The sequence below is a fragment of the Lactuca virosa genome, chromosome 3 (assembly GCF_052849685.1).
Source record: "Lactuca virosa cultivar CGN04683 chromosome 3, Lactuca_virosa_CGN04683_v6, whole genome shotgun sequence".
NCBI classification, from domain to species: domain Eukaryota; kingdom Viridiplantae; phylum Streptophyta; class Magnoliopsida; order Asterales; family Asteraceae; genus Lactuca; species Lactuca virosa.
In genome coordinates this window covers 216,117,388-216,139,570 of record NC_136428.1, presented here as the reverse complement: position 1 = coordinate 216,139,570, position 22,183 = coordinate 216,117,388, and positions in this window count along the sequence as shown.

Sequence of the window (22,183 nt, the reverse complement as noted above, 5' to 3'; positions counted from 1 at the left end):
CGTTCCAGCGAACCTTCACTATCGGGACACGACTTTGTTTCGTTTGCTTGACCTCTCGGTCCATGATCTCTACAGGTTCTTCCACGAAGTTGAGGCTCTCGTTGATCTCGATCTCGTCGAGTGGGATTACAAGAGTCTCGTTGGACAGACACTTTTTCAAGTTCGAGACGTGGAAAGTAGAATGTACATTATTGAGTTCGCGCGGTAAGTTAAGTTTTTAAGCTACAGGGCCGATTCTTGCGAGAATCTCGAAAGGCCCTATGTACCTTGGATTCAGCTTTCCACGCTTTCCAAAGCGTATTAAGCCCTTCCAGGGTGAGACCATCAATAGAACTCGGTCGCCCACCTGGAATTCCAACGGTTTCCTTCGTTTATCTGCGTAGCTTTTCTGTCGGTCTCTAGAGGCTTTCAATCGTTCACGAATCTGAACGATCTTCTCTGTCATTTCCCGAATGATCTCCAGACCCGTGAGAGTGCTTTCAGGAACTTGTCCTTTAGCTAACTAGGTATCACCCACCTCAGCCCATCACAGAGGGGATCTGCACTTTCGGCCATAGAGGGCCTCGAATGGAGCAGCCTTTATGCTCGTGTGATAACTGTTGTTGTAGGAAAATTTGACAAGGGGTAAATGAGTATCCCATGCTTTCCCAAAGTCGATCACACAGGCTCGCAACATATCTTCCAAGGTTTGGATAGTCCTCTCAATTTGTCCGTCGGTCTGTGGATGGTAGGTTGTACTCATGTCCAGCCTAGTTCCTAGGGAACTTTGTAGCGACTGCCAGAACCTTGAAGTGAATCTACTATCTCTGTCCGAGATAATGGATATGGGAACACCGTGCAATCGTACAATCTCCCGAATGTAGGTTCTTGTAAGCTTCTCCATCTTGTCCGTTTCTTTGATAGGCAGGAAGTGTGCAGATTTGGTCAATCTGTCGACGATGACCCATATGGTATCAAGTCCACCCGTTGTCTTGGGCAACTTGGTTATGAAGTCCATAGTGATCCGCTCCCACTTCCATTCCGGTATCTCCGGCTGTTGTAGTAGACCTGAGGGTTTCTGGTATTCGACCTTGACCTTGGCGCAAGTAAGGCATTTACTCACGAAGGTAGCAATCTCTGCTTTCATGTTAGGCGACCTGTATAGCTTTTTAAGATCCAGATACATCTTATCTGAACCTGGGTGGACGGAATAACGAGTGTTGTGCGCCTCTATCATGACCAAGTCTCTGAAACCACCGTGTTTCGGTGTCCAGATCCGATCCATGAAATATAAGGCTCCGCCACCTTTGATTTCCAAGCTCTTATCCATCCCTCTCAGGGATTCACTCGCCACATTTTCAGGTTTCAAAGCGTCGAGCTGAGCCTCCTTAATTTGTGTGGACAAATGTGAATGGATAGTCATAGTCAACGATGTGACTCTACAACCAGAGTATTCTTTCCGAATCAGGGCGTCAGCTACTACGTTGGCTTTACCCGGATGATAACGAATTTCGCATTCGTAATCACTGAGTAGCTCGACCCACCGTCGTTGTCTCATGTTGAGCTCCTTCTGGTCGAATATGTGTTGTAGGCTTTTGTGGTCTGTAAAGATAGTGCTTTTTGTACCGTACAGGTAGTGTCTCCAGATCTTCAGAGCAAACACAACTGCTCCTAGCTCAAGATCGTGTGTGGTGTAGTTGACCTCATGTGTCTTCAGCTGTCTCGAGGCGTAGGCGATGACCTTACCTCGCTGCATCAGAACACATCCGAGTCCTTGATTTGACGCATCGCAATAGACAACGAAGTCTTCTATCCCTTCGGGAAGGGATAGTATTGGTGCGGTGCACAAGGCTCGCTTGAGCGTTTGGAACACTCTCTCCTGCTTCTCTTCCCAGTCAAAGGCCACGCCTTTCTGGGTCAGTGTTGTAAGAGGTTTCGCGATGCGGGAGAAGTTCTGAATGAACCTGCGATAGTAGCCAGCGAGGCCTAGAAATTGACGAATTTCAGTAGGCGTCTTCGGTGCTGACCAGCTCTCAGTGGCTTTGATTTTGGAAGGGTCCACGTGTATTCCCTCTTCGCTAACCACGTGCCCTAAGAATTTGACTCTTCGGATCCAAAATTTGCATTTCGAGAACTTCGCATAGAGCTTCTCCGAACGCAGTGTTTCTAAGACCTGTCGCAGATGTCGACTATGTTCTTCCTTACTACGAGAGTAGATAAGTATGTCATCGATGAAGACGATGACGAATTGATCCAAGTAAGGACGACACACCCTATTCATTAAATCCATGAATACTGTGGGCGCGTTTGTTAATCCGAACGGCATCACTACGAATTCGTAGTGCCCACAACGAGTTCGGAAGGCTGTCTTCGGAACATCCTCCCCTAGCACTCGTAGTTGGTGATATCCGGATCTTAAGTCGATTTTTGAAAAGAAGTTCGCCCCTTGAAGTTGATCAAATAAATCGTCAATATGAGGCAGAGGATAACGATTTTTGACGGTCAGTTTGTTGACCTCCCTGTAGTCGATGCACATACGAAACGATCCGTCTTTCTTCTTGACGAACAAGAGTGGAGCTCCCCAGGGTGAGAAGCTTGGTCTTATAAAGCCCTTGCTGAGCAGTTCGTTAAGTTGATAGGACAGTTCTTGCATCTCTGCAGGTGCTAGACGATAGGGCGATTTGGCTACAGGGGTAGCCCCTGGAACTAAGTCGATTCTGAACTCGACTTGACGTTGCGGAGGTAATCCTGGGAGTTCTTCTGGAAAGATGTCGGGAAAGTCGCGTACTACTGGAATGTTTTGAATGTCCTTCGTTTCTTGGCTCACATCGACCACATGAGCAAGGAATGCGCGACATTCCTTTCGCAAGAATTTCTGAGCTTGAATGCTCGAGATGATACGAAGGTTCGTGTCGGGTTTGTCGCCATAAACTACTAGAGTTTCGTCAGACGGCAGATTAAGGCGAACAACCTTTTCATAACACATGATGTCGGCCCGATGTAGACTCAACCAGTCCATGCCGATAATGACGTCGAAACTTTTAATTGAGACCGCATGAGGTCGATCGAAAATGAATGGCTATCTAGTGTTAGGGTACACCCTATATATATACTACTAGTGCTCTCCGTCTTTCCATTAGTCATCTCTACAGTGAACGGTTCTTTAAGTGCTCGTGATTTTTGCTTAAGTAAATGAGCAAAGTTTTGGTTCACGAAACTCCTCTCCGTTCCACTATCAAATAGTATGCATGCATAAGAGTTATCGAGGAGAAACGTACCTGTGACCATTGTGGGGTCGGCAACCGCTTCCTCGTGGCCTATGGCCAGAACCCTTCCTACTCCACCGGCTTTCCCTGCCTTAGGGCAGTCCCTCTTGTAGTGGCCCACCTCGCCGCAACCGTAGCAAGCTTGGCCCACTCCTGCGCCGGGGATTTGGTTGATTGGCCTCGCCGGAGCTTTGCAGAAACGGGCAGTGTGCCCCTTCCTGTTGCAGTTCAAACACTGCATTTCCCGGCAGGCTCCCGTGTGGTGGAAGTTGCATTTGTTGCACTTAGGCAAATTTCCAGCGTACTGCTTTACCGGAGCAGCAGCGGCAGGTGCTATCGCAGCATGAACTGCCACGACCTGCTGCTTTTTGGCAGCCTTTTTCTTCTTCTTGTCATCCCAGAACTTCCGCTTGGAATCAGCGGTTTTGGAAGGTTCTGAGATGGCCAGGGTTGTTGTTGCGGCCGGGGTATGAACCCCATGGTCTATAAGCCGCTGTGCCAATCGCTTGGCACTATCGAATGTAGTGGGGTTTGAAGCCAAAACGTTTCCCTGGAATGGTGGCATCAGCCCCCATATGTATCTTTCTATCTTCTTTCCCTCTGTATGAACCATGTTGGGACAGAGGGCCACCAGCTCGCAGAACCTGGCGGTGTAAGAGACTATGTCGGAGCCCTTCATGGTTAGGCTCCACAGTTCCTCCTCCAGTTTTTGGATCTCGCCCCTCGGGCAGTACTCTTCGATCATTAGCTCTCTCAGAGCTTCCCAGCCCATAGCATTAGCCACCACAAGAGATAGTGACTTGACATGGCTATTCCACCATGTCAGGGCTTTATCCTCAAAGGTGCAAGCAGCGAACTTGACCTTGCTCCCCTCTGGACAGGAGCAGATTTCGAAAACCGATTCGGTCTTCTCGAACCATTGCGAAAGGACTTGGGCTTGCAGTTAGTGAAGTCCTTATAGGAGCACTCTCTCAAGCGCACAGGAGCTTCACCACGAGTAGATTGAACAGGGGTTCCTCCTCCAGTCGAACTAGAAGAATGATATTGAGCCATGGCTGTTGCCACAGCCGCAGCTACTGCAGCGTTTAAAGCTGTTGTATCGCTTTGAGGAGCAGGTGGTGTTACAGTTATCGGAGGATCGCATCTTGTTGATCGGCGTGGAGGCATTTTTCAACTATAACTTTAGAAAGATGAAGATATTGATAAGAATTTAATAGGGAAAGTGTGATGAGAATGACTCATGGACTAACTCTCCATAGCCCAACAGCACAATTGAATAGTACGATTGAATGAAGATCTAGTACTAACAGATGATAGCATTTGGATAATGATTTCCGTGAGATTAGATATCTGTCAATAATACTGGTATTACAGATGTAACAAGTTTGGGAAAAATGACCTATATGTAGGTCGTACATCAAACCAAGATGGGAAAATTTTGACAGATCTATGACCTAATCAAGACCTAACAGGTCTAAGATTTACAAAGATAGGAAATTAGACTAGAGTTTTTACACAAACTAGGTTATATCCAAAAGAGAAGTCGATGAGACTCTATCGGCGACGAGAACTACTAGAGTGAGTTCTTGACTCCGATAGAAGACGTTCTATGTCCCTCACGCACCTATCAGATCTTGCTTGCTGAGCTCGAAGTTCCCTGACTTCAGCTTGGGTTTCAGCAAGTTCCCTCTGCAGAGCTGCATTGCGGACCTGAGTCCTTTCGTTAGCAGACTCTAGCTGGCGAATGCGGACTGTGTTAACGCCAGAGTTGGCGTCAATCTCCACGACTCGGTCGATAGTTGCTCGACCCTGTTCGGTGTTCCGAGAAATCCTACGAACCAAGATGGGTAGGACCCTGTCAGCCGAACCTCCCTCGGTGAGGTTGTAGAAGCTTCTGTCTCCATTGTAGGGAATGGGTTGACCCTGTTCCTGACTCCATCTATTCAAGTTTGTGGCCCACATAAGAGTGGGTCCTTGAAATGTTGGACCAGGGTTTGGGTTTTGAGCAGCTGGGGGTAGGTTGTTGACTTCTGGATCTGAGTCAGAACCATCAGAAAAGCCTTCAGCTTCGTGATCATCCAATGGGATTGGGTGATCATCTTCTGGCTCTTCTCCAAGCCATCCTGCATTGCCGTTGTTGGGGTAGTACGGGTCTCCGGGGATGTGGAATCCAGCCATGATATCTACGCGAGAAAAGGGATAAAGAAATAACTAAATAGACGCACTAATTTGATAATTATAAGATGATCTTTATCAGTTACTTCAACATTTGCGTAGTGCATACAAGTCATATGTAACCAAGATAGGATAGACCTTCGAATAAGTGACCCTAAATCTAAGCCCACAACCAAACAAGGAACAGGAAGTAAAGCAAAGATCACAGATTCTAAGTCTATGATATCCTAGATACATATAACCTTAGCGTATCCACTCAGCAACTATTGATATACTAATAAAGACCTTTAGTTCTCAGATAAGTAATTATAGTAACACAAAATACTCCTATAGTATTTTAAGTTCATGTTCTGTTCTAATGTTTTCATTGTAGTAGTGTTGGTAAGTTTTTAGACTTGTTGCAACCTCACAACCACACTTAGGCACATGCTAGTCAATCCTCGAATAATATAGTTGATCAGGCTATATCTTCCCAACTTTGACTATATGTCTCTAAGTCTACTTGTGCTGCCCAACAATCGTAATACTTTTGTTCTGTCCTAGTGACACTGATTTTAGTATGAATGCAGGCATGTATACTTGGTTAAATATTTTATTATTTAAAAGTATAAACTCTTTATCAGAGTATTTTAATCTCGCTGTGTTTATAGTTCGTATATCTTTTATGGGTTGATACACTCGATTCACTATAAACAATGCTCTGATACCAATCTGTCACACCCCAAAACCGGAACGGCGGAATCGTTCGGGGGTGGAGGACGTCATATACAGTATCACAACAATGCAAAGTAGTAAACAAGCAACGACATCATCCATTGCATTAATAATATAATTTAATACAAGTGTGTCCTGTCAAGTTAAATAGACACCAAAATATGAATCAAAATAAAAGATGAGTCTTGAACGAGCTCCATCTTCTCAAAACCTGGCACCGGTACCTGTCTACCGGTGACCTGAGAATAGAAGTTATTTTGAAAGAGTTTATCAGCTTAAAAGCTGGTGAGATCATAAGTATTTTAGTGTCATTGTTTGTATGAAAGTGTTTGTAAGTATGTGATGTATAAGTTGTAAAAGTTTGTAATTGTTTGAACTCTCCTAGAAAACCCTATGTTTCCTACTAAAAGTAGCCTTCTACCAAGGCATCTAGTGTCTGTGTGTGTGTCTCTTGTAAGAGTAAGTATTTTCCCAAATCTGACTATCATTAACCAAAAATATAGTTTTTACATTACTGTTTATTGTGTGAAGATCACAAATTGAATGCAATGGGAAAATGAAATAGTCATTTAAAGTACCATGTGATCGGCCTGTACCCTGCTACCGACTATAAACACGATGATGTAAGACGTCGGAAGAAATGACGTTTGGCACCCATAGACTTGCAAGTCCCACTGTAGCGAGCAGCAAGGTGTAGGATAGTCAATCCAGTATAGATCTATACACAAACTCAAACGCTCCCCACTTAAGGAGATTCTGGATACAAAACGGGCCATGATAGGTGATGCCATGCCCCGTTACGTGGCTCACATAACTGTAGTAATGTTCTAGTATATGTATGTGCTAGCTGTATTGTCTGTTCTCTCTCTGTCTAGCATGCATGTATGTTCTCTCTGTATGGTATTGTATGTTCTCTCTGTATGGTATTGTATGTTCTCTCTGTATGGTATTGTATGTTCTCTCTGTTCTAGTAATAGTATTAGTATCTCCCTAAACTATACCTATTATAGTTTACTAGTAATGTTGTTTGTATGTATGAACATGTTTGTATACCCTTGCTACTCAAAGGTATTGAACTGAATGGAAGAACTTTTATATCTATATACATATACATAATATATAACTAGGATTCAAACGACCTTCGGACAAATAACCTGAATACCATAAGTCCACAACCAAACAAGGAACAGGAAGTAAGGTGAGCTATCAGTCCTAAGTCCTTTCAATCCTACTTATATAACTATATCTATATAGATACACATTTAACAGAATATAAGTTTAAAAGAGTTTAATAAAAGTATTTGACATGTAAAAGAGTTTGTAAAACAGTTTGAAGTAGTTTGTTTGATAACACAGTTTGAAAAGTAAGAAATCCACTTGTTTGGTAGTTATTAATCACATGTGATTGATATAATAACTATAATAGTTCAACTTGTATTCCCCCCCCCATAAAAGCATTTAAAATCATTTAAAAGGTTGATTAAAGGGTATGAACTCACCTGTAGTGAGTGTTTTGGATGAACGGAATGTTATAGGATGCTAAGTGTCAAGTGAAGACTTGAACACACACAAGGATCCTAGTTAACATATAATAACACATATATGTATCCAATTAGTCATTTAACAAATAATTAATCAAGTTAAGACATCCTAAGACACGTAAAACACTTTATTTAAGTGTTATAAGTACTAAGGATTGCATCTAAGGGTTGTAGGGTCTTGCATTTGAGTTTAGGGTCCAAGGGTAAACTCTTTATGAGTTTATGGTTTTGGGACCAACTCCCTTGGAGTTTACGGTCGTAAACCCATGATTTTACGGCCGTAAACTCATGGTACTTCTACCATTTTGTGTTTTGAAGCTTTACAAGTCATAAAGAAGCATTCCTACTTCAAGTCTAAGCCTTAGGAAGTGATTGTGGCATCATTTCACCCCTTTGTGGAGTTTACGACCCATGGACCATTTCTCCATGAGTTTACGGCCGTAAACTCTAATGGTTCATGGTCTTTTTGATGTTTAAGGTCCTAAGCACATCAAGGATATGATCTAGACTAGTATCCAAGGCTTGGTAAGGGACTAGGGCACACAATGGCCCATTCATTATGGTTTACGGTCCAAGAAAATGTTGGACCGTAAACACCTTTGATCTTGTGTTTCTTTGTGTTTTCTAGATGATTAATAAGTCTAACTAGCCTTATAACAAGCCAAGGTAAGAGTACTTACTATGTAGAAGCTTGAAAGGGTGATAAAAGTCCAAGAACACTAGTGTGTGTTCTTGGTGAAACTAAGAACACTTGAAGATCTACACAAATGGAATGATTTCACGGATGAAATCATGTAAGATCACTAGATTAAGTAAGATATCAACTAATTAGGGCAAGAAACACTTACAAAGTTGAAGATCAAGAAGGAAAATCGGATGATACTTGAGAGGATTTGAGTTCTAGTTCTTGAAAGTGTGAAAAAGTTTTAAAAATGACTAAGTGTCACTTTTATACTCCTTAGAGTTTACGGCCGTAAACTCCTTGTTTAGGCCATAAACTCCAAACTCTTGGAGTTTTGGGACTTTATTGTTGCACAATAAACCCTAGGGTATCCTCTCTCCAGTTATCTCCTGAAGTATTAAGCTTTAAAACACTCAAACTGACTCTACACAGCTCAAAAGTTAGCAGAAACAGTTCTGACTTCTATTGAAGTGAATTGTTGTACATAATAGAAATTTCGGGTTGGCACATGCAGTGACATGCAGGAGAGATCAGGATTACAACAGGTAATGTTGTGGGTATGTATATTTTGCTCTTTTCGGTTCTATACACATTTTGTGGTTGTTTTCTTGCATCGGATTTGAGAAAGTGTATATATGGGGTCAGCTCTATGCTTATGTTTGGATTATATTTTCAAGAAATGTCATATGCCAATTGCATACCGTGAATTATAAGTAGTTAGTTAAAGGTCATTCCCTTTTTGCTGGTTCGGGGTGTTCAATGTTCTATTGGTTCTTAGTAGAGATCGGTTAGGGGTATTGTGTAGAAGATTGTCGGTTAGCTTCATCAAGCTGGTCCACCTGTATCAACGTGATATATTGGTTTCATCAGCTGTTCTGGTATGAGCGACGGTGGCCTATGGGAGGACTTATGGGTTCTAGCACTACCGACGCTAGGAGGGGAGTGGGGGCAGAAGGATACGGGTGTAGTCTCATGGGTTGTTTGACCATTGGATGTTCCAAGGGAATTGTATTTTTCGCATGGGTCGTGGGTCGTGGTTGATTAGGATTCGTCAGCCAGAGTAAAGGTTAAGGTTTCTAGTCGCTAGCATGGGAACTTAAGAAGTTGGTATAGTAGCATGAGAGGTGGATTGGGGTATCGGACTGGACCAGAAGTCAAGGGTGCTCTTCAAGATTTCAGAGAACGGAAGATCCTAGGGTTTGACTGGTAATTGATCGCTAACATGGGTAAGCACAGGTTGTCGAGAGTGGACTATTAGGAAGTAAGAAGGATTGGAAATCCTACAATTCTCACGTTCCGTGAAGACTTAGTCAAATCAAAGTGGGGGAGAATTGATCATGTATTCAGGAGCAGAAATAGGTGTGAAACTAGGATGAGTTTCTCATCCCCGCAAGGGAGGGAGGTGGTCGAGTGGCTGTCTTGATTGAGGATTGGGTGAGTTGGGAGTTCAGAAAACGTTTCGACATTTGGTTCACGCTTTTCCTTAGCATCGGATGGCAGGTTTTGGAGACCAAGTTAGAGCTCCAGTTAGTACTCAAGTTCAGTTGAGTGTTAGGTCAAGTGCGTGTTCGACCCGGTATGGAAAGTGTTGTAAGACTGCGGGGGTAGCCGTAGCATTCACCAGCGGCCAGATAGTATGGAAAGTGTTGTAAGACTGCGGGGGTAGCCGTAGCATTCACTAGCGGTCATGTAGTGTGGGAAGTGTTGTAAGTCTACGGGTGTAGCCGTAGCATTCACAAGATTGGCAGATAGTGCTAGAGTATTGTAAGTCTGCGGGTGTAGCTGTAGCATTCACAAGGTTGGCAGATAGTGCTAGAGTGTTGTGAGACTGCGAGTGTAGCAGTAGCGTTCACTAGGTTGGTAGATAGCAGGAGCGTGTTGTTAGAACGCGGAAGGAACAGTAGTAACCACCAGTTCGGGTGCAGCAGTGAAGGCGTGGCAAATCCACAGATTGGTTTACGGATTTCCCCACATGAATTAGACCTGGTTGAGCCAGTGATAAGACCGTAGGAAGCAATGGACAATTTAAGGACGTTTGTGATATAAGACTACCCTTGGTCACGTAGCAATCACTTTTAGCCTCGAATTTGGTGACGTCAGGATCCGACGTATGGACCCGATCAGTTGGATCAGGAGAACATTAGAGCCACAGTGGCAAGATAACTAGTATCAACTACAGGCAGATGAGGATTTTTCTCGGAAGTCGCGAGGGGCGACTGTATGGGAGGCTTTGGCTCAGTAACCAGGTAGGAACTCGATATTTCAGATGGCAGGAAGATGAGTTGAGGCCAAGGAGGTCTCGGTGGATTTTGGAAAGCAACCGGGAGGAAACATACTATGTCAGGTAGATCAGTGTTTCAAGCAGTTCAATGTTTCAGGCAGTTCAGTATTTCAGGCAATTCTATGTTACGGGTAGTTTCAGTGTATCAGACAGTATTGGTGTTTTAGGATTTCATGTACATACGGAGTAACTGATTGATTAGGAAGTGACAAGTCACTCACAGTAGGATTAAATAATCTCAGAGTAGTTGATTTGACCCTATTGCGCAGCTCTCGTATGAGTCTAACCGTCGCAGGGATGAATCTCCTACTCGAAGGATTATCTGAGCCTTCTGTCAAGTATAAGAATTTTGCAGCAGGATTATGGTTAAGGACTTTGTCTTCGAAGGTTGCATCAAATTCATCAGAGTTGGAAGTTCTGTGGTTGATTAGTTGTTCGACGAGGTTTGAGCATAGTAACATTGCAGTGAAGGCAGTCGGTCAGGGAGACAGACCATTATGGAATTCAGACTTTGGGAAGGAAGAAGTGGATTACAGAAGTTGGGTGTTCGTCTCTTCAGGTTGGAAGTTCACGGTTTCGGTTGACTTGAGAAGGTTGTTCTATGCGTAGGATCATCGGTTGCGTTCCTAGGATCAGTAGTTTTGAATATAAGTATTGGTAAGGAGTGATTTCAAGGACGAAATCTAATTTAAGTGGGGGAGAGCTGTTACACCTGGTTCAGAATTGCTTCGTTGCTGGGGGCTGTTGCCTAGTCATCAGTTGACATGGGAGTTAGGAGCTTTGGGTAAGGGAGGATTTAGCCCATAGCGGATGTAGTGGCCAGGGTCTAAGTGAACCATGTATTCGATTTTGTCTTCGGAAGCCAAGTGTATGATTGTAAATCGAGATCTTGGTCTTTTAATGGTTTTGGGTTTTAATCGGAAGGCTTTAAGGCTCGGGTGTATTGCTAGGAGCATAGGGCTTCTCACCACCTTTTCGTGGATATAAGGTTCGCTGGAAACAGACTTAGTACGAGTGAGTTACGACACTTTGAAGGTTTTGGCAGAATTAGGATCTAATGGAAAGATATGGCGGATCAGTCCCATGCATGCAAGGATTTGAATACGCGTGTTTAGCTGGGTACGCCTAGCGTAAGCTGGGGTACGCCTAGCGTATAAGAGTAAATGATCGCAGGTGGTTCATGAGTACACCGTACGTACAAAGAGGTACGCGGGACGTACTCCTTCCACACCAAACCCCTAATTTCCCCAACTTGTACCATATACAAGCAACATTATACCACCCCTTAGGTCATTTCAAGTCAGCCACTACCCCTTTTCACGTCCATGAAACCCTAGATTGCCTTGGATGGAGCTTGGAGCTTAAAAGAAGACTTGTTAGTGTGTGTACAAGAAGAGGAAGGTGGTGTTCAAGTGTTGATCATGGAAGGGAGCTTGTAGATCCGAAAAGTTTGCATATTTTGCAACCCATTAGAGGTAAAAAGCTCTGATCTTGACCTTCCATTTCATAGATCCTCTTTTGGATTGGTTTTTGGCCATTTTTAGCCTTTTGCTTGGTCTTGGTGAACTAGGGTCGTTTTAAGGACTCAAACTTGTAGATCTGGACATTCTAAGGTCCCTTCTCTCATAAAGGTGCAAGCTTTGTGAAGTGTTTGAGTCCAAGCATGAGTTAATACCATCCATTAAGCTCTTTTGAGCTCTAGAGTCCCATTAAGCCATGCATGTTAGTAAAGTTGCCAACTTTACTTGAAAACTCACATATAGAAGTCAGACTGGAGAGTTGGAGCAAGGGATGAAGTGATTAAGTGCTTATTTGGAGATGGTTGGACCTCAGAGGAGTACGCAGGGCGTACCCACCTGCTACGCGGTGTACTAGCCCCAACAGGTGTACGCTTAGCGTACCAGATGAGTACGCAGGGCGTAATCGGTCTGGTTGCCTCACCTTGTTTTGTTGACTTTTGGGCCTTGGACCATGGACCAAGAGTTAGTTAGGGTAACACATTTAGTAATTCAGGCCTTTTTGGAGATTAGGCCTTCTTGTTAGGTCCAAGATAGATTTGGGCTTTATTGGGCCTTGTGGGCCATTTCGGTTTGGGCAATTATTTGGGTTGCAGATTGTTGGACTAGCTAAGGATGTATGTTTGGATTAGAAATAAGTTATTGGGCTTAGGATGAGGCCCATGTAAAGGTTTGGTCCCAATTTGGAAAATTGGGCCATTAGTGGACCTTTATGGATTTTAGAGTTTTGGGCTTGATTGATTTTGGACTTGGGCCTTAGTTATGTATCTTGTTGGGCCAGGGGTAAAATGATCATTCTACCCCTAGTATGGATTATGGATCATGGTTTAGAACCCAATTGCTAATTGGGTGATATTGCGGTATTGATAGCTTGAGGAGTTGCCAAGGCAACAATTAAGGACTTCTTGCAGTGCACTTCAGCAGTGCGAGGTGAATTACCTTCCAGTAGAAGTGGGTCGAAGGCACCAATGTCGGCCCACTAGTAGTTGTTTATAGTTGAGATGATTGTGTTTGTGATAATTGTCAGGTATGCCACTATCTGTTATACTTTATGTGCTAGTATGCTATGATATTATGTGATAGTGGTAGGAGGGGTAGGTTAGACCCCGTAGCCAGTTGAGATAAATCGGAAGGTAGGTCGGGCACCTAGATATGGCTGAAAATATGTTATGCTATGTTATTATATGGTAGAGGTAGGGGTGAATTAGTCTCCGGTTACCGGTCGAAATGACCGAAGGGGTAGGCCACACCCACATATGCTAGGCAGTATGTCATTTATGTGTATATGCTAGGATATTACGTGGTAGTGGTAGGGGTGAGATAGTCCCCGGTTATCGGTTGAAAGAGACCTAAGGGGTAGGCCAGCACCCAGATATGTTAGGCAGTTACAGGTTGAAAGAGACCGAAGGGGTAGGCCAGCACCCAGATATGCTAGGCGGTTACCGGTTAAAAGAGACCGAAGGGGTAGGTCGGGCACCCAGATATGCCTGACAGTATGATATTTGTATGGTATGTGGTATGATGGGGGAACTCACTAAGCTTTGTGCTTACGGTTTACATTTTTGGTTTCAGGTACTTCTTTTTCAAAAGGAACGGAGCCGGCAGGGTCGCAGGGTATCACACTATGATTTCCACACTATGAGATCTTTGGGAGATGTACTCTGATAATACTTTTCTATGACATGTTTTAGTTATTCGAAATACTGGTTGTTGATTATGAAATGAGTTAACACTATGGATGTCTTTATACTTGGGTTTTATACTTACTTGATTAAAAATGAAATTTTTGGTCTTGAATTTTGGGATGTTACAATAATAAACTAATTATATTATTTATAAATTAGTTATTGAAATATTAATTTATAATAATATTGTAACACCCAAAAATTTCAAACCAATTTAAACTTTTCAAACATGTCAAATTCATCAAAACATTACAACCTTGTTTTCAAAATATTATTTATCAGAGTATTCCCAGAAACATAAACATAATATGAGGAGCTGTACGATCATGCCTTTGCCTTGCCGCGATCCCCTGATGTACCTGAAACAATAAACTGAAACTGTAAGCCTGAGAGCTTAGTGAGTTCCCCCAAAATACTGATACACATACAGTCCACATAACCATGTCAGCATTATCATATCATAACAACTAAACAGAACAGCACATAACGGGTCCACAACCCTACAGACTGTAATACCCTCGAGCCCACAGTACGAGTCTCCCTTAGCCCATAATTGGAATGCTCCCGAGCCCACAGTACGAGTCTCCCTTAGCCCGTAACTGTAATGCTCCTAGAGTTTGTTGGCTACCGCACGAAGCAATACAACCTCAACCCATCCCTTATCACAAAAACATATCATAACCACTGAGCATGCAATAATCAAATAACATCACAGGTAGTCCTACAGGTCTACCTAACTGGCATAACCACTATCATGCAGCACTAACTCATACTCAACATCTAACACTACTAGGATAACATATCCAATGGGCCGGCCTTGGTGCCTTATACCCCTTAGTATAGTGAGGATAACTCACCTTGCAACTGTTGTCTGAAACTAGAAAGCTCAACTCACTGATCACCAACACGAACTCCACCACCTATAGTTACAATAAAGCCCTTTTTCATAAATCTCTAAATTACCAGAATCCCCTCAGAAGTCAACTGGTCAACCCTTGGTCCAAGTCAAAGTCCACAGTCAAAGTCAACAGTCCATGTTGACTCGACTCGTCGAGTGCAGTTCACCGACTCATCGAGTCCTTCCTGAACTCGAGAAGTCGTGAAATCCTTGATTGGCTCGTCGAGTTCCCTTTTAACTCATCGAGTTCATACGTGTCCAAGAATTGGGAGAAACCCTAGCCGAGTCTTCGAACGACTCGCCGAGTTCAAGGCAATCTTCAACGGACTCGCCGAGTTGTTCATCCAACTCGTCGAGTTCATGGCCATCTTCAACGGGCTCGCCGAGTTGTTCATCCAACTCGCCGAGTCCTTGCAGACCTTTTTCCATGCAGACGCTTTTTAAGCCATGACAAGGTTCCAGATTACAGATCCAAGCTTCTAGGGCATGTTTATCACGTAAAGTCGCAAACTTTACGTGCATGCAAAGCTTTAAGACCCTCAATGGAAAAACTAAGCTTGCAATGAAGTCTCACACTTGAGGGAAGGCTCCTACTAGGCATGGCTGATGACTTTATGGATCTAGAGGTCAAAGGGAGTCCAGATCTGAAGTTACAACTTCAGATCTTAGCTTAAACATGGGGAGCCTTTCATAAAACCCATCCAAAAGAGGTTAAAAGAGAGATGAGCTAAAGGAACAGCTTAATACCTTCCAGAGAGTGACAACTGATGAATCTCTTAGCTCCCCACGAGTTCCTAGCCTTGATTTCCTTGCTTCCCCAAGTGTTTCCTTCTCCAAAGTTCCTCCTCCAAGCTTGAACACACCAAAAGAACACACACACACACACACACACGATTTAGGGTTTGAGAGGGACAAGGGGCAGTAAAGGGGAGGCTGGGGGAGGCCAATGATCCTTTAAATAGGGTGCAAAATCCCGAGATTTAGGGTTTCGACTGCCAGCATCTACTCGTCGAGTCCATTCTTGGACTCGGCGAGTAGGTCACTAAAATACGTGGACCAATCCGCTGCTACTCGGCGAGTAGGGCAACCAACTCGTCGAGTAGACCTTAGAAATCAAGGAATTTCTTATTTAGATCAATACCTGAGAATCGGGGCGTTACAATTCTCCCCCACTTGAACTAGACTTCGCCCTCGAAGTCTGCTGCGGTGAACAGTCCCAGATAGTGCTCCCGCATTTCTGCCTCTGGCTCTCACGTCCACTCAGATCCCTTACGATGCTCCCACTGTACCTTCACCAAAGTATCTCCTTGTTCCTCAGAACTTTCGTCTTCCTCTCCAATACGGCCACATACCTTTCCACGTAATTCAGACGCTCATCGACCTGAATATCGTCCAGCGACACCACCGTCTCCTGATCCGTGACGCACTTTCGCAGCTGCGAAACGTGGAAAGTGCTGTGGATCCGACTAAGCTCTTCCGGCAGCTCTAACCTGTAAGCCACCTTGCCAACCCTGGCAATGGCCCAATATATCGGGGACCTAATTTTCCCCTCTTCCTGAAGCGGATCGCGCCCTTCCAGGGCGAGACCTTCAGGAGTACCATGTCACCGACCTAAAACTCTAACTCGGAGCGGCGCCAGTCGGTGTAACTCTTCTGCCGACTCTGAGCGGTCTGCAGCCACTGCCTAATCTGCTGAATCTTCTCGGTAGTCTGCAAGACCACCTCCATCCTACCCATCACCCTGTGGCCAACCTCCCCCCAACAAACCGGGGTGCGACATCTCCGCCCGCACAACAGCTCGAATGGCGGGGCGCCAAGGCTAGAATGATAGTTGTTGTTGTAGGCGAACTCCGCAAGCGGTAGGTGAGAATCCCAAATCCCACTGAAATCAATGACACACGCCCTCAACATGTCCTCGAGGGTCTGAATAGTCTGCTCGCTCTGGCCGTCTGTCTACGGGTGGAATGTTGTGCTGAAGTGCAACCGCGTGCCCAGCTCCTCGTGAAACTTTTGCCATAAGCGGGAGGTAAACCTGACATCCCGATCAGAGACAATGGGAACGGGAACCCCATGGCGAGACACGATCTCGCAAACGTACACTTCGGCCAATTTCTCGGCCGATGAGCTCTCCCGTAAAGCCAAGAAATGGGCACTCTTGGTCAATCGATCCACGATGACCCATATAGCATCAAACCCCTTCGCCGTCCTCGGCAACCTGGTAATAAAATCCATCGTGATCTGTTCCCATTTCCACATGGGAATCTCTAGACGCTGCAGCTTTCCATGCGGCCTCTGATGCTCGGCCTTGACCATCCTACAGGTCAAGCACCTCTCGACGTACCAAGCGATCTCTCGCTTCATGCACAACCACCAATAGCTCAAACTCAAATCCCGGTACATCTTGGTGGCCCCCGGGTGAATAGAGAAATGAGACTTATGAGCCTCCTCCATAACCGTCTGCCTAACCCCACCAGACATCGGAACCCAAACCCGACCGCATCGGGTCAATAGTCCCCGACTATCCTACACGAACCGGGTATTCTCACCCTTGATCCTCTCCAGCTTCCAATTCTCCGGTCGCATGCCCTCTACCTGGGCATCTCTGATCAAACTCATAAGTGGAGAATCCACCGCTATCCTCATACATACCGCGGGAGTGGAAGACCCAGCTGGCTTGCGGCTCAAGGCATCCGTAACCACATTCGCTTTACCAGGTTGGTAAAGGATATCGCAATCGTAGTCCTTGACTACATCCAGCCACCTGCGCTGCCTCATGTTCAGGTTCGGCTGATGCATGATATGTCTCAAGCTCTTGTGATCCGTGTAAATGGTACAGCGGACCCCATAGAGGTAATGTCTCCATATCTTGAGGGCGAACACCACCGCCCCCAACTCTAAGTCATGCGTGGGGTATCTCGTCTAATGCGGCTTCAGCTGCCGCGATGCGTAGGCTATCACTCGTCCTCTCTGCATGAGGACCGCCCCTAAACCTGTGATGGATGCATCACAGAACACCACAAAATCCTCAACTCCCTCCGGGAGTGTCAAGACTGGTGCCTCACACAAACGCTGACTGAGGGTCTCAAACGCCCTCTGCTGCTCGGGGCCCCACCGGAAATCCGCCCCCTTCCTCCTCAGACGAGTGAGGGGTACTGCAATCTTGGAGAAATCCCGTATGAACCTCCGGTAGTACCCTGCCAATCCCAGAAAACTCCTAATATCTGAGGGAGATTTCGGAATCTCCCACTGCATAACCACCTCAATTTTGGCCGGATCGACCAAAATCCCCTCCTGGTTAACGAGATGTCCGAGGAACTGGACCTCTCGTAACCAAAACTCACACTTCGAGAACTTGGCGTACAGCCGTTCTCGTCTCAGAACTCCCAACAGTTCTCGCAGATGCTCCTCATGCTGCTCTCGGGTCTTGGAATACACCAAGATATCATGTATAAACATTATGACCGAGCGATCAAGCATCGGCCTGCAGACCCGATTCATCAGGTCCATGAACACTGTTGGCGCGTTGGTGAGCCCAAACGGCATCACCACGAACTCGTAATGTCCATAACGAGTTTGGAACGCGGTCTTCTCCACGTCCTCCTCTCTGAACCTGACCTGATGATACCAGACCTCAAGTCTAACTTGGAAAACAAAGATGTGCCCTGCAACTGATTGAAGAGATCGTCTATCCTCGGGAGTGGGTAACGGTTCTTCACCGTTAACTTATTCAACTCCCGGTAATCAATACACATCCGGTGCGAATCGTCCTTCTTCCGGACAAAAGAATCGACGCTCCCCATGGAGAACTGCTAGGTCGAATGAACTGCTTGCCCAACAGTTCCTGTAGCTGCGACGACAGCTCCTGCATCTCTGGTGGTGCCAATTGGTACGACGCCTTAGCGATAGGGGCCGCACCTGGCACCAGCTCGATCCTGAACTCGACCTGCCTCTCCGGAGGTATCCCTAGCAACTCCTCCGGAAACACATCTGCAAACTCCCTGACCACCGATACATTGGAAACCGAAATTTGATCCCTGACTCGCGTATCTACCACATACGCTAGGTAACCCGCACACCCGTGCTGAATGTACTGCCGAGCCCTGGCAGCTGAACAAAACCCTGATCCCACTCTGATGATCTCTCCATATACAGTCAGTTCTCCCCCACTTGGGGTTCGAACTACCACTCGCTGGCCCTCGCAATCAATCATAGCACCGAACCAACTGAGCCAATCCATGCCCACAATCACATACACTTCCCCCATGGGGATCGGAATCAAATATATCGGAAAGGACACCCCGAAAATCTCCAAGTCACACCCTCAATAAACTGAAGAAGCAGAAACCCCGTGTTCGTTGGCGATAGACAATCGCAACGGACACTCTAACTCGCCCACTGGCGCACTGAACTCCCTACTAAATGACTGAGATACGAAAGACCGACTCGCCCCCGAGTCAAATAAGACCAAAGCAGGAAAAGAGTTCACTAAAAACGTACCTAATCACAGGTACAACAGATAAGCATACAACAGATATAGAAAACGAGATAAAGGATAGAAACATACCAGCAACCACATCTGGTGTTGCTCTGGCCTCCTCCGCTGTAAGTTGGAAAGCACGAACCTGAGCCTTCGGAGGCTCTGCCCTGACTGGTTTCTCATCCGTGATCCTCAAAGTAGCCGGCGCTGGAGCCTGCGCCGGTTTGGCGGCGAGTAACGGGCAGTTGGCCTTCAAATGGCCAACCTGATCACAATGGTAACATAACTTCATACTCGGTATCGGAGCGGCCTGGCGACAATCCTTCGCATAGTGCCCCTCCTTGCCACACCTATGGCACCCACTACTGGCTCGACAAATCCCAGAATGAACGCTGCCGCACTTTCCACAAGAGCGGCTCTGCTGACTCCCAGACCTCAAATCAGCAGTCTTAGACCGCTTCGGCGCCAGCTGTGACTGTGTCGGGGCCGACCGCTGCTCCCTCAGCTGCAGCTCAATCTCTAACTCCCGCCGTCTGGCGGCCTCCTGTAAGTCCAGAAGAGTATCACATCGTTGGGTAGATACAAACTGTCAGATATCAGTCTTGAGCATACTCAGATAACGGGCCATCTGAGACTGCTCGGAAGCAAACTTTGGGCAGAACATCGCCCGCTCAGTGAACATACGAGTGATCTCCGTCACCGACTCCCCATCCTGTCTCAAACTCAGAAACTCCTGTGCCAACCGCTCCCGCTCAACCCGCAGAACGTAACGGGCGCGGAACATGTCCCTGAACTGCTCCCAACTAACAGCAGCTCTCTAATCATCAGTGTACGACCCAGTCGCAAGTCTCCACCAGTCCTTGGCCCCAGACCTAAGCAGTTTCAGAGCACATCTGACCTTCTGGTCAGCAGGACACGAGCAGGTGAAGAAACACCCCTCCACATCTGAAATCCATCTCATAGCCTTGATGGGATCCTGCGTCCCATCAAAAGTAGGGGGCTTCGTGTTATCGAAGTCCCTGTACTGAAAACCTCTTCCAACTCCTCCCCCTGCCACTGATACAGCTGATGCAGCTGCTGCGGCGGCTGTCTCTGCAAGGGCTGCGTAGCGCTCATCAAAATACTCCACCATGGCGGTCTTAATCGACCCGAACATCTCCGGTAACTGAGCCCGGAATGCAGCAGCAACCTCATCATGCAGGATCTCTCGAATCCTGGCATCCAACTCCTCTGTACCCATCTGCACCACCGGCTCAGGTGCTGTCGGCCCCTACTGGCCTCTGTCCCCTGATCCTGATCCCGACCCGGATCCAGCCACAAAGCGCCACGTCATCACCATTCTGAAACATACCATAAGATATCAGATAATCCATATAAATAACTGGGAGCCAACTCCCTACTAACCCTAGGGATTGTGACTTACTTGACACGCGTATGGGTCCTGTGCTTTCAGTAGTACGGGCCCATACTACCTTCCACACATACCCATATTTGTCTCAATCATCATCACAATGCCCTAACTGAATACACAACATGGAGAACGCTCAATCCTCACCCTAGAGGAATGATAAACATCTCATAACTGGCCTCCCGGCCTCACTCAACCCATCTATCCATGAAACTTCCACCAACCCTGTAGCACTAGTGTATGCTAGCCATACATAACGCTGGACCCTATAGACTTTCGAATATCCAATCCTACCCTAAGCTCCCAATCAAACAAGAACAGAACATAAGGCCAAATCAAACATTCTCAGGCTATAAGATCTTAATTATGTATAACTGTGATGCATACACTAAGCAACTACAGTAATGATGTCAATTTCATATAAAGGAAACCGCAGGCTAGCAGGCATCATGAAATCAGACAATTCTATCGTGCAATTTCTGAAGATCCCTAGCCTAGTACTAACATGCTGTTCTAACATATCACATAATCAAATAACTTGTATGGTATTTTGGGGTCTACTTACTGGCTCCGGCTGATCGTACACCCTGCATCCTCCTTTATTTATTTTGAAAACCATTTTAGAAATTATTTTGAAAACCTTTCCTTGATTTGAGACTGGATTCACACGAATGTTCCTCTAATTCACTCAAACCAAGGCTCTGATACCAACTTGTAACACCCAAAAATTTCAAAACAATTTAAACTTTTAAAACATGTCAAATTCATCAAAACATTACAACCTTGTTTTCAAAATATTATTTATCAGAGTATTCCCAGAAACATAAACATAATATGAGGAGCTGTACGATCATGCCTTCGCCTTGCCGCGATCCCCTGATGTACCTGGAACAATAAACTGAAACTGTAAGCCCGAGAGCTTAGTGAGTTCCTGTAACACCCATAAAAATTGAGCCAATTTAAAACATTTTAATTCATTCAAAAACCATTAAGTTCATACATCTCGTTTTCAAAATAGTTTAAACATCAGAGTATTCCCCAGAACCATAATTCATAAATCATAAAACATGAGGAGCAGTACGATCACGCCTTCGCCTTGCCACGATCTCCTGAAGTACCTGAAACAATACACTGAACTGTAAGCCCGAAAGCTTAGTGAGTTACCCAACCACACATAAACATACTCATAACATATCACAAATAGAACAGCCATGCACATCGGGTCTACTGTGTGATTGGTCCGCCCGCACCGGGCCTTCAGTCCACCTGGTCCACCCTCCGAGTTTAGCCATGTACATCGAGTCTACAGTGTAATTGGTCCGCCCGCACCGGGCCTTCAATCCACCTGGTCCACTCTCTGAGTCTACAGTATGACTGGTCCGCCCATACCGGGCCTTCCATCGGCCTGGTCCACTCTCCGAGCCTCGGCACGTCTGGTCTGCCCTCTTGGGGCCTTCAGCCTATCCGGACTGCTAACTGGGCCTTCGGAATATCCGGTCCGCCCTGGGTATGTTGGCCTACAGCACAAAGCAGGACCCGCCTCAACCCAACCCCCGTCGA